A 14,566-nucleotide genomic window follows, 5' to 3' on the forward strand; every position below is an offset into this window, starting at 1 on the left:
CTTTCAACAAAGGGTGCTGCAGAAAATTAATATTGATAGAAATCTAAAGGGTTTTATTTTTTGCATTTTGAGCAAACATTTATCACAGAGAACATGTACCATTTTGCACAGATATCTAAACATCATTTTATTTCATTAGCATTTACCATTTCTACATGTTTATTTTTTCTGTCATTTTGTGAATTTTACACATGTGTGCTGTATTTGGTTATATTCAACCCTACATTCTATAATCATTTTCCTGATAACCCTCTTCTTTCTAACTTGTTCTTCAATTGTCAAAAGAAGGCATCCTCTCTTGTAACAACCATTACTCATCAGTAGCTCCCCAGGAATGGATAAGAACCAGGGCTACATTCTCAATCCCAGCCCAAATGGTGAAGAGTCAGTCTTGTACATGTAGGTGTCTGTAGTTGCTCTGTGCCAGTCACCATCTCATATGTGTTTGGAAGCATTTTACGTCACTTCTACCCAACATCAGATTCTCAATGATCTGTGTTTTATAAATGAGTTAAAATAATTGTTAAATATGGTGGCCCATCACTTCTGGAAGATCTTGCTATACCACTCCTGGGCATATACCCAGAGGATTCCCCAGCATGTCAACCTTCTTGAGTTGTGGGAATTGTGCCTTGGGTCTTCTGTGCTTTGTTTTGCTCTGCTGATTAGTGAGTACATATCATGCATAGAGCAATACCACTTAAAGTTTTTATAGGAATTACTTTTAAGTAAATAATGAAATTAAATGTAAAAATATAAAACTCTTAGACATTAAGAAACTCAAAGTTTAGCCATAATGGGATAGTATTATTCACCTATAATAATGACTTGACTTTTTAAAAGAAAAGAAACAACACTTAAACTTGGCAAAGATATGGAGAAACTGGACAGTGAAAGCAGCAATTGCTTGTGAAATTGATGTAGTTGATTAGAAACTGATATAAATGCTTCCTGTAAAAACAAGGTAGAAGATCAGTTGGCCTCATAAACACCATGACCAAAAGCAACCTTCATTTAAAGGGACTTACCTGACTTACACTTTGATGTCTTACTCTACCATCCAGGGAAACCAGGACAGGAGCTCAAAATAGGAACCTCAAGGCAAGAAGAGAGAGGGGAGGAGAGGAGAGGAGAGGAGAGGAGAGGAGAGGAGAGGAGAGGAGAGGAGAGGAGAGAGGAAGAGAGAGAGAGAGAGAGAGAGAGAGAGAGAGAGAGAGAGAGAGAGAGAGAGAGAGAGAGAGAGAGAGAGAAAAGAGAGATCAGTCCATATACGTATACACATTTACATACACACACACATACACATACATATACATGGCACCCAGGTTCACCTACCTAGAGTTGGTATCTTCTACAGTATGTTAGACCTTACTATATAAATGAGCAATCAAGAAAATGTCTCACAGACATGCCCATAGGCCAATCTGATGGAGTCAATTCCTGATTGAATCCTCTTCCCAACTGTGCCAAGTTGACAGTTGACATTATGATACCATGACATCCAGCTCAACCACCCCACTGCTGGGCATATAACCCAAAGGTACCTAATTCAATATGCCACAGACATACTTGCACAGCCATTCTTATTGCAGCACTATGCACAATAGATAAATTGTGGAATCACCCACATTATCAACCTATCAACAGAGGAATAAAGGACAAAGGAATAAAACAGGATGAACACACAAACCAATTTGATGGGAAGAAATGGCCCCCCAAAAAGATTTTTTCTTTCCTGTGAAATACATTTGCACATAAACATATAATATATATGACAAGAAAGCAGGAGGTCTATTTGTGGAAAGGGAAGTGAGGAGTAGAAGGATAGAGGAGGAAATGAGGCTTGCATTCAAACAAAGTACAATGATATAATATGTATGATAATGTAATGTTGGTTACTTTAACTCTAACTTAAAAATTAATAATATAGAAAAACATATGCAGTTTATATATACAAAAAACATCCAACTGAACAATTACAATCCTGGATATTTATCTTAAAGAGATGAAAACATCCGGTTACAGAAAGATCTACTCATGAATGTTCACAGGAACTTAAGTTGTAATGGTCCAAATTCTGAAATCAGCCAAGGTAATCGTCAGTGAGAATGAACAACGGGTCAAGCAATCAGTGTTATAAAAATATCGTGAATGACTACGAAGCCACCAAATGAAGCAAATTACAGGGACACATAATTTGCATTCATCCACAGAGAATAATACTGATTGAAAAGGCCAATTTTGAGGTTTGAGAGATGGATCAGTCAGTAAACTGTTTGCCATGCAAGCATGAGAAACTGAGTTTAAAACTCCAGCCCCCACATAAAAAGCCAGGTGTGGTAGCACATGTTCAAAACCACAGCACCAAGGAGGCAGAAACAGGCAGATCCCTGGAGCACACCAGAGAGTCGGTATACTTAAATCAGTGAGTCCCAGATTAAATAAAAGACTGTGTCTTAAAAATGTAAGGTGTACAGTAATTGAGGAAGGCATCTGATGTTAACCCCTGGTCTCTGAAAATATATGCACAATACAAATGTGCACACACAGAAACACACAAAACACCACAGACACATGCAAAAAAGATAAACATTAACAATTTCATTGCCTTTATTTTCTGTGTGTTTGTGCACATGGCACATGATGGCATATATATGTGGAAGTAAGAGGACAGTTTGTAAGACTCAGTTCTCTCCTTCCACCATTTCAGTCATGGAGATTGAACTTGGCTCATCAGGCTTGGTGTTCAGTGCCTTTACCTGCGGAGCTTTCTCACTGGCCCCACAAGATGCCAATCATAATTGTCCAGATATCCATCTGCTCTGGTTAATTTCTCCCTATCTCTCTCTTCCCCTCCCTCCCCCCAACTTCCTCTCTTCTCCTCTCCTCTCCTCTCCTCTCCTCTCCTTTTCCCTCTCCCTTATCCTGTGTCTGTGGGGTGGAGGGTCTGGGAGCAATTAGTATTAAGCTTGAGAGACAATGAATATCATCAGAAGGTATCCCATGGTCACATAGGGGCCACAACAGAATAAAAAGATGAAGCCATGTTTAATTTACTCTGCCCGATTGCTTCAGTTAGTGTAATCCTTTGCCCCAGCTTTCCTGCTTCTCAGGTGTTCAGATCACAATGTGAAATCTGAGCACCTCACCCTCTGGCTCTCAAGACTTCTCAAGTTTACTATTGGCTTTTCTAGGTTCTCCTACTTACAGATAGCATATTGGGAGACTCTGCTTATGCAATTGTGTACTATTAATTAGATTTTTGTTTCTATGACCAAATATCCAACAAAAATAAAAGAGGACAAGAGATATTTTGGCTCATACTTTCAGAGGAGTCAGTCCATAATCACCTAGATCCACATTTCTCAGCCAATGGCAGCAGGAGAGTGAACAGAAGCTATTCACATCTTAGTCAACAGAGAGCAGAGAGGCTGGCATAACCTTTAATTGTATATCCCCACTTGCCCTGCTTTCTAAGGTAAGCCCTACTTCCCAAAGTTTCCACAGCCCCATAAAACAGTGAAGCTAACAGGGGGCGAAGTTTTCAGCATAAGAGGAGCGTACCAGATTCACACCACAGCAATAAGTCAATACCTTAAAGTGTTATGCATTTCTCTGTCTGCCTGTCTGTTTGCCTGTTTGTCTGTCTCTGCCTCTGTCTCTCTCCCTGTTTCTCTGTCTCTTTTTCTGTCTGTCTCTCTGTCTCTGTCTCTGTGTGTGTTTCTCTCACTAGGCAATAATTCAGACATAACATCTTCTATTTATACAATATATGAACCATATTGGCTCTGTTCTTCTGAAGAAATATTTAGATATATTTTCTTCTGACTAATGCACAGAAGCAGATATATCTAAAACAAGGGAAGAGTGAAGTTAGTGAGCTATATCATGATTTATTATTTCATTGAAATTATACAATGGTGATATTGCACTTCTCTGTTTTTACTTCAGTTATTAGCAAGAAGCACTTCCACACAAAGAAACCTGCCATCACCAACTATTTGGTGGCTCCAACATACAGTTTATATATGAATATAACATAAAATACTTCATTCCCTCATTTTATTTGCAGTAGTAGAGATCAAACTTGGGGTCTTGGGCACACTAAGCAACTAATATACTACTGAGTTTAACCTCACCCCCTGGTTTTAATGAGGTAAAATCCCACTATAGTGCCCAGGGAAGCCTGGAAATTGTTATCCCAACTGCTTGAATTACAGGTGAATTATCATAATCAGCTCTCTTCTTTCCTTTTGTATACCAGTTTTAAAAGAAATTGGTTCTTTACTATCTTCCAAATAGGAGGACCAATTATGTGTGTGTGTAACATGGATACTATTCCCTAAGTAGTATCATGAGGGAGTCACAGTTTTAATATATCTAGTGTCTCCAATACTTTAATTGTTTTTTGTCGATACTTTATGTTTCACATCTTTGACCTACTGAAGTAAGCTTACACACTAAACATTCTATACACAATATGATTTACTGAAAACATTTCAACAATTTTTTGAATTTGTTTTCTCCTTATGATAAAACCAACTAAAGATGCTTAAACAAATTACTACTTTAAAGTCACTTGAAATAGTCCTTTAAACAGCTTCATGTTATTTTGCTTCTTATTTTCATTTTAGTTTCTTCAATTGGAAGCTTCTTTTATGAATAAAAATATGTGTAATAATTATATGAAAGATTGGCTTAGCTTCTGCGAGTGTCTAAATGCTAATGTCCTCCTAAAATAGATCTGTTGAGGCTTTGAGGTTTTGCAGACTCTGCTGTTACCTGTCGCCTGTTGCTGCAGCCATGGTCAACCCCAGTTTTCTTCATTCAACATCATGGCCAATGGCAATCCTTTGGGCCGCATCTCCTTTGAACTGCTTGCAGGCAAAGTTTCAAAAGCAGCAGAAAACTTTAGTGCTCTGAGCACTGGATATAGGGTTTGGATATAAGGGTTCCTCCTTTCATAGAATTATTCCAGGATTGGTGTGCTAGGGTGGTGACTTCACACATCATAAAGGCACTGGCAGCAGATGCATCTAAGGTGAGAAATTTGAGGATGATAACTTCATCCTGAAGCGTACAGGTCTTGGCATCTTGTCCATGGCAAATGCTGGACCAAACACAAACAGTTGCCAGTTTTCTATATGCACTGCCAAGACTGAATGACTGGATGACAAGTGTGTGGTCTTTGGGAAGGTAAGAGAAGGCCTGAGCATTATGGAAGTTATGGAGCAATTTTGGTCCAGGAATGGCAAGACCAGCAAGAAGATCACCATTTCCGACTGCAGACAGCTCTAATTTCTTTTGACTTGCAGGCATTTTACCTACCAGACCATTCATTCTGTGGCTCAGGAGAGCACCCCCACCCCATTTGCTTGCATCACCCTGTAATCTCTGCTCTCATTGAAGTTCTTTTGGTTCCATATTTTCTTCATTCCCCTCCAAGTCTAGCTGGATTGCAAAGTTACATTTATGATTAAGAATTAAAACTAAATAAGGAGAAACATCGATCTGTCAAAATCTTAGCCCTCAAGCACCAGGAGCAGGTACTACAAAGCAAGTTATTAAGTCAGCATGGTGAAACCCTGATAAATGGTATTAGTGCCCTTTTAAACAGTGTCTCAGGGTACTCCTGTGCCTCTCATATTGGATAAGAACATAATGAGAACTTGGCAGTGTATAACCCAAAAGAGACTTTTATCAGAGTAGCAGTCTGATCTGGATTGTCCTGCCTCCATAACTGATCAATACATTTCTATTGTTTATAAGCACCTTGTCTATGGTTTCTGTTAGAGCACCCTAAATAGAATAAGATAACTTTAAAATCACTCTGTGCAATTTTCATTTCTGTAACCTGTAATAAGTCTGGCTATTTGACTTACAATCACTTACAAACTTATAAACTCAGATTCCCTAATGCAGTCAGCTCCATGAGGCAGGGCAGTAAGTATCTAGCTTACCTTTGCATTTCATTGTCTGTCAGGTTGTACATAGGGTGCACTAGGTGAATAGCAACTCACCAAGTAAATTTGAAGAGTGTCCAGGTATGGAATAAAGAGTTTTCTAGGGGTACCATTGTCCCTTCTTACCAGGGTCTAAGACAAGGTACAGGGTCCTCAGCAATCTCTGTCCTCTGCCAGTCCTCTAAACCTTCAGCCATACTTTCAAATCTTATTCACTGTCACAAGCACACAAATGTCAACTCTGATGCTGTTCTGAAGAGGCCACTAAGAAGCTAGGGCTGTAAGTAGAAAATCTGACATGACAGAATCCCTAGGGAAGCATACTGGGCTCCACACAGTGAACACATAACTAATACATGATCTTTATGTTAAATATTTTATATTTTTGAGAATATTTCACTTGAGTACCACATTGCCATTATTCCCATCCTTTTCTTTCCCCACTCAACTCATCCTACGTTCCTCCTTGCTCCTTGTTCTTGACTCCCTAGTGTGTGTATGTGTGTGTGTATGTGTGTGTGTGTGTGTGTGTGTGTGTGTGTTCCATTTAGTATTTCTCATATGTACATGTGTTGAGAGTCAACTACTTGGGACTGGATAACCTATGGGGACTCATTCCATTGGAAAGGCGGATTCTTTCTCTATTAGCAGCTTTGAATTGCCTTAAGCTTTTCATCTATGGGTAGGACCTTGAGAGATTTCCCCCCATCCACACTGCAGTATCACCTGGTGTGGTCATGATACAAGACTTAGTTATGTGACCATGTTCCTTGTTATGTCTAGAAGATACTATCTCTTAGTGGGCTTCCTTCACTCTTTCTACCTAACTTGCAACTATCCTAAAGTCTTAGGTATAGTGGTAGAGTTCTAGATGTATCAGTTGGAGTTGGCACCTGCCAACACATATGTTCTATATTTTGAACAGTTGTGAATCTCTGTAATAGTCTCAATTTGTATCAAAAAGAAACTACTTTGATGACCCATGAAAGCTACACTTTCAAGGCTGGGAAGTCATGATCATATGTTTGTTTTTTTTTAAGTCCTACAGAGAACACATTTTAGAGAAGTCTAAAGACTGTTCATAAGTTTTCCCTATTATTACCCACAATTATATGAAGAAATAACATTATTAGTATCCCAGCAGTATGAGTCTGGGTTTGTTTTGTTCCATACACTCAAACAGGAAGCCATGAAGCAGTCTCATGGAGCATGAATCCAATGCTCTGGTTCGAGTTCTATCCCCCAAGAGAAAGAATGACATAGTTCAGGAGAATAAAAAGATATAAGGGATCTAGGACTGGCTGGCCCCACAGAGAAGGAAGGAAACAGTTTCCAGGGTCTTCTTACCCTTCCACAGTTGCTTAGCTGAAGCGTCTGTGATGATCTACTCTTCTAAGGCCTTGCATTTTTTTCAACATAAGAAATACCAGAGAGGGAAAATTTTCAGGATAGCTGGTGGTCTGTTACAGATTCTTTGTTCTTTGTCTGGGAGTGGCGTGGGCAGACTGGCATAGGGACAAGTCATCTGTAAGTTCTCCAGGACACACATTTTCTCTAGCCCCTTCAATGGTTAAATTAAACTGGTCAACCCCACAACCATAAAATACATTATTTATCCTGAAAAATATTCTTTCCACTCCTAGGGGGATTGTCCATGTAGGTGTGTGTGGAGCTGTAGTCAGGCAAATTAAAATATGCAAATGAAAAATGCAAATGAAAAAGCTGGGCATTGCTCACCACAGTGTTCTCAGGGTTTTCTTGAATAGCAACAAATTAAAGAAATGCTATGCAATCAAAGTTTATATCAAGCCTTAAGAAAGAAAATCTCCATTATCTCTAAATATACAGCAATGTGTTTCAGTGTGTGCCTCTGTGTCTTGAAATGAGCCATGCACACACTGAACACTAGCTTTCCTCAGGATGGGATGGCAGAAGAGTTTCTGCTTTCCTACCCTTTTCCTAATGTAATTAACAGATGACAATTAACAGAGAAATGCAATTTGCACCACAAACCCTTCTGGCCCAGATTGGGTCCCAATTTTTCCCCTGTGCAACTCAACTTTCAAAATCCCAGGTTTTCAACTATCCAATTGGAGGGAGAGGCCAGATCCCTCTCTACATGGCCAGTGCTGGGTAGAAGTAGGTGTAAATGGAACCCTGAAAACACAGGAGTTGCCCATTCTCCCTCCTAAAACCACCGGACTTCTTTGAGCAAAGATTGATGAGCTGGTCCCGCTGGATCCAGAATACATGTCTTATAACATACATGTCACTCTTCTTTTATAATTATTTTTTTTAGAATTTCATATATGTGTACTATCATTTACCTCATTTCCAACAAAAGTCTCCAACTTTCCATTTCTGAAGTGTCACTGCAATTCCCTCTCAAGGTCATGACCTCTTCTATAATAATAATAATAATAATAATAACTAATATTATTATTAGTTTATACACCCATATACCCCATATACATACAATGAAATGTATGGGCCAATTTATTTTACACACACACACACACACACACACACATATATATTGTTTAAGACTGACCACTTTGGTTTGTGCAAACTATCAGGGCCCTTGTCCTTGGAGAAAACTGATTGTCTTTCACTCAGAAGCCATTAACTGAATTTAGCTCTTCATCTAGGAATTTGACCTTGTGAGATTTTCCCTATCCTCATTTTCATGTCAACTCATGGTGTTGTCATTATTCATGCCTCATTTAGTCAACCATGTTATTGAGATTTCATGGGTGAGACATCCTTAGCTCAGTAAAGAGTCCAACCTGCTTGTTTCCCTTGAGCTATACATTCATTTTGACCACCTGGTCTTTCCTGTTAGTACAGCAGCTATTTTGACTAGGACTTGGAGGATGAGCAGTGGAGCTTCCAGTGCTATGGTATGAGGAATGAGAGCTGACAACTGAATTCCTCCTTGAAATCAAAGGAAGGCTGAACAACTGGAATCAATTACAAGTGTCTTTCCTCTTATGCCCCACAGATTACACACACAGTTCATCTCAATAGGTTTCTACAACTTAGGGGCTCTCAGACCAAATTCAGGCATCTTTGTGTTGATCAAGACAGCAAATACCTTTGTTGCTTCTTCACATTCAAGGTGATTTCCTAAACCTAAATTATATGTAAGTGACACTCACACAGCATGTATTCTGCTCCCACTTCTGTTGTTGAACTTCTCAAAATAGGAATTCATGGGAATCCAATTGTCCCAGGAAACAAGCACTGTTATTATCCACAACTGGCAGGGGTAAACTGAAGCACTGGGGGGTTAAGTGACTCACCCAGGAGAAACACAACTGCACCAGCTTTGGTAGAACTATTCTATAGATTGCTACTCGGGAATCAAAAAACACAAAGAACTTCTAGAGCTGGAAAGGCAGCTCAGTTGGTAAAGTACTAATCCAGCATGCATGTGATCCTGCATTCAAATACTAGCACCACACAACCCTACAGTTTTTAATATGTTGCCATTGTGGAGAAAGTAGGTGTAAGGTATCACGTTTCTCTCTTATAGCTACATGTAAATCTATAAATAGCTCAAAAGTTTGTAATAATAATGAAAATTCACCTCAAGTCTTACCGTTTTAGGAACTTTTACCAATAAAGTCTTGCTCTACTCAATGCAGACCCATTCCCGCCCACCCTTTCATATTTGTCATGGAACCATGGACCAGCCCTTTCTCTCTTCGTGGAAGCTGCTTTGTGAGCAGATTACAAGAGAATTACTTTACTCAACAACATGAAAAAGAAGCCAAATGGACCAACTGCCTGTAACTTTAGCTCCAGGGGATATATTATCCTCTTCTGGCTTCTATAGGCATACATACATACATACATACATACATACATACATACATACACACACACACATACATACACACATACATATATACATACACACACATACACAAACAGCACAAACATATACATATACATACACACAGCATACATTTACACAGACAAATCCACATGCATTTTTAAAAATTAAACTACACTAAAATTAATCGAACAATTTACTTATTAAGCAAGGTATAGAGTGTGGCAGGAATAATGCACTCTGAGAAGGGGGTTAAAGATTTCTGAAATCAGTTTTTCTTACCAGAATATAGCCAAGCAAATCAGAAGTACTCAAAATTCCATTGAAAGTAATTTGGAGAGTACAGCTGCTAATTTCACATTTTATTCTTTGGTGATAGAGTTCAATTTAGCATTTTGTGAGAATATAATATCATCACTGAAGAATTTAGCATTTTGTGAGAATATCACTGAAGAAATGGCTTCTTAAGTGCCATTAAAGGACAAGTTGATAGATGTGCAGCTTGATCTTCAGGTGGGAGCCTAACAGCAGGAGGGAGGGCTGTCTCTGACTCTGTTGTCTGCCTTTGGGACCCTTTTCCACTACTAGGGTCCCTTACTCTACCTTAAGGGGAGAAGAAATGCCTAGTTTTATTATAGTTTGATATGCCAAAGTGGTTGTTATCCATGAGAGTTTAGGATTTGCCTATTCTTTAAGGAGAAAGAAAGGGAGAGTGAGGGGAGGGGTGAGATAAAGGGACTGGAAGGAGAGGAGAGAGAAGAAGATGCAATCAGGATGTAAATTAATTATTTTTTAAAGATATAAAAGCAAAGTCTCATTAAGCAAAATTAAAAACTACTATCAATCCTCTAATAAAATCTGCCCCATGCCAATGATTTTTTAAACGGACTTAAAAATCAAAAAAGATCAAAATATTTATATGAAGCAACAAAAATAAAGTGGTTTTCTTTGTCCATTATCAATATATTTTGTATTGTTACTGATGGTGCAGCAGCGATTTTAAGTATAAAAGAGGGACTAATATATAGAATGCATGAAGAATTGCAAAATTGCAAAACCTAAACACCAAGAGCTTCCAAACATATCAATCAGTAAACAGGCTAATGAAATGAACGCACACACACACACACACACACAAACAGGAGGGGACGATTGAAAGAAAAGAACAATAAGTACTTTTTTTTTAAGATTTATTTATTATATTATATGTAAGTAAGTACACTGTAGCTGTTTTCCCACACCAGAAGAGATCTTTTTACAGATGGTTGTGAGCTACCATGTGGGTGCTGGGATTTGAACTCATGACCTTCAGAAGAATAGTCAGTGCTCTTACCCACTGAGCCATCTCTCCAGCCCCCAATAAGTACTTTTAAAAATGTTCAACATTGTTAGCCACAACCAATGCAAATTAAAACCATTTTGAGATTCTATCTCACCTCTATCAGATTATCTATCACAAAGAAAAGAGATAATGACAAATCCTTGTTAGGATATAGGGAAAGATGAGTCCTTTTTTAAACTCTAGGTAGGAGTATAAACCAGTACAGCCATTATGGAAATAGGTATGGAAATTTATAAAAAAAAATTAAAGTAGAACTACATTATGAGCCAGGTATAGAACTCTTAGATAGTAGCCAAAGAATTATGCCTCCTACTACAGAAATATATGCACATCCATATTTATTTGTATTATTAATAACAGCAAGAAATAGAAGCAGCCTAAAAGTTCATCAGCTGATTGATGAATAGTGGAAACGTAATAAATATACACACTATGGAATTTCACTCACCCATTAAGAAAAAAGAAATGATGAAACTTGTGAAGAAATCAATGAATCTTGAAATTATTATAAGCAAGGTAACAGACTCGAAGACAAAAAGCCATATGTTTTCTCTCATATGTGAATCCTAGCTTATAATGTCCAGCTCTGTATAAACAAGTGGGGGTGAGCATGTGTAAGCTCTGAAACTAGAAAGGAAACCACCAGAGAGTGAAATATGTGTTAGGGTATAATAGGACACAAGTGACATGAAAGCAGAAGGGAGCTGGAACAGGAAGGTCACAAGAGGGGATCACAGGGGTTAGAGAAGAGAGGGAGGAGTTTTCAACAAAAAAATTACACTTGAGAAGGCTATAGTGAAACCCAATTCTGTGCAGGCAAATTAAACAGCTCTAAGTTTAGAAAGAGAAAAGAAAGTGTAAAATTAATAGGATATAATGCAACTGCTGCCCCAAATAAACATTTAATGAAGTATCATTCAAAAGTTCCTCAAAAAATGTATGTGCAAATGTGTTACAAACGATTGTCAACCTACGAGGAAGCACACTCTTAAAAAATAACTGAAATGCTTCCTCCTCAAGAAGCTATTAACTGTCTATAGCTTCTCAGTTAGGGGTCAGGATGGGCTCATGAACTATTTAGATATCCTGCAGCAATCACAGTTGTTTATGAATGCTGAGGTTTTGTTGTGTCCAGAAAACACTGTTTTGCTCAGGTCTTCTCTGATCCTTGGAGGAAAGAAATGACTCCCAAAAGTTGTGTTCCAACCTCTACACCTGTGGTATGGCCCAGACATGTGGCTGTGCATGTGGCTGTGTTCGCTCACACACATATCTCTTTAAAAAGCTTAAGTGTTGATACTGACCCCAGTGACACAATGACACCATTTACTTTTGTGGAAGTGTGTTGGTTAAGGCCAAATGTGCAAAGTATTTTATAATTTATAACAACTAAATTGACGTGCACCATGAGAACTTACAAAATTACAATTGCTTTCATTGAACTGAACAATGACGAGCAAGACAATGCCAAATAGATCACTATTTTTACTGATGTCTTATTTTCTTTTACATTTGTGATAAAATATTTTAAAGATCAATGAAGTTGTATTGCTTGGATATACTTTCTATATTAATGCTTACAAACTTGGTACCTTCTTGATGATTAAAAGTGAAATTCCAAATGGGAATCCATAGAAATAGAATTGCTATGCGAGGTAGTGTTAGGCATCAGGAAAGCTATACACAGACCTTTTTTTTTTTTTTTTTTTTTTTTTTTTTTTTTTTTTTTTTTTTTTTTTTTTTGGTTTTTTTGAGACAGGGTTTCTCTGTGTATACCTGGCTGACCTGGACTCACTCTCGTCTCTACTCACTTTGGACTCTACTCACTCTGTAGACCAGGCTGGCCAGGAACTCAGAGATCTGCCTGCCTCTGCCTCCCAAGTGCTGGGATTACAGGCGTGCGCCTCCACTGCCCGGCATACACAGACATTTTTGACTCATCACATCTTTTAGTGTGTGTGTGTTTAATGTGTGACTTAAGTCAATTATTTTACATCTAATATGGTCCAGGGAAGCTAAAATGTGGGACACCCATGAATCATGAATTATAGATAATTTCTTTCAAGTATATCCTGCAATTGAAACTATATTCACTTTGCTAATCCCTCCCATTAATTCTCTTCCGTTTTTTCATTTTGCTAATAATCTCCTCCCGCCCCTAGTCTCCTTTTACTTTCAGGTCAAATATACGCATTCATATACACACAAATGACATACATGTGTTATTTAATCTGTAACTTTTAGCCAAATAAGATCGATAATATTTTAATTAAATTTTATATTTACTATGTGTGTGACCACATGTGTGTGTGTGCACGTGAATCTGAATGTCAGAGGAAAGCTTTCAGGGATTGGTTCTCTTTCTTGGGTTCTTGAGCATGACTTCTGTTTGTCAGATCTGCATGGCAACTGCTTTTACCCAGTAAACAGTCTCACTGGACTAGTAACTAATTTAAAAGTCAACTAGACCACTATGCTTAAGTGAAGGCAGCATCTCTTGCCCAACTGCCTCCCATTCCCAACCTCTACATCACAAAGAAAGGCACTGCAACCCTTCCTAGTCTTCAGCTTCTATCACCACTACCATGTTTCTACGCAGTCTGTGGCTATTGATGGTGTTCCTGCTTTGGAAGATGGTCAACTACACTGAGGAAGATAAAGATTTAACCCTCTCAGGCCGCCACCCCCAGATACTATTCTTCTCTGCCCCAAACTTTTTTTTTTTTTTAGATTTTTTTTATTCGATATAATTTATTTACATTTCAAATGATTTCCCCTTTTCTAGCCCCCCACTCCCCGAAAGTCCCGTAAGCCCCCTTCTCTTCCCCTGTCCTCCCACCCACCCCTTCCCACTTCCCCGTTCTGGTTTTGCCGAATACTGTTTCACTGAGTCTTTCCAGAACCAGGGGCCACTCCTCCTTTCTTCTTATACCTCATTTGATGTGTGGATTATGTTTTGGGTATTCCAGTTTTCTAGGTTAATAACCACTTATTAGTGAGTGCATACCATGATTCACCTTTTGAGTCTGGGTTACCTCACTTAGTATGATGTTCTCTAGCTCCATCCATTTGCCTAAGAATTTCATGAATTCATTGTTTCCAATGGCTGAATAGTACTCCATTGTATAGATATACCACATTTTTTTGCATCCACTCTTCTGTTGAGGGATACCTGGGTTCTTTCCAGCATCTGGCAATTATAAATAGGGCTGCTATGAACATAGTAGAGCAGACTTTTTAGAACACAATGAAAATGAAGACACAACATACCCAAATCTATGGGACACAATGAAAGCAGTGCTAAGAGGAAAACTCATAGCCCTGAGTGCCTCCAAAAAGAAAATGGAGAGAGCATACATTACCAGCTTAATGACACACCTGAAAGCCCTGGAACAAAAAGAAGCTATTTCACCCAGGAGGAGT

The 14,566-nt window shown here is 38.5% G+C and overlaps 1 pseudogene; it reads left to right on the forward strand.

Annotated features, from left to right (window-relative positions):
* The window catches only part of LOC127674731 (peptidyl-prolyl cis-trans isomerase A-like), a 15,764-nt pseudogene extending 10,457 nt beyond the window's left edge, over positions 1 to 5,307 (forward strand).
* Positions 5,308 to 14,566: the final 9,259 nt, after the last annotated feature.

This window comes from Apodemus sylvaticus, chromosome X (genome assembly GCF_947179515.1).
Source record: "Apodemus sylvaticus chromosome X, mApoSyl1.1, whole genome shotgun sequence".
NCBI lineage: Eukaryota > Metazoa > Chordata > Mammalia > Rodentia > Muridae > Apodemus > Apodemus sylvaticus.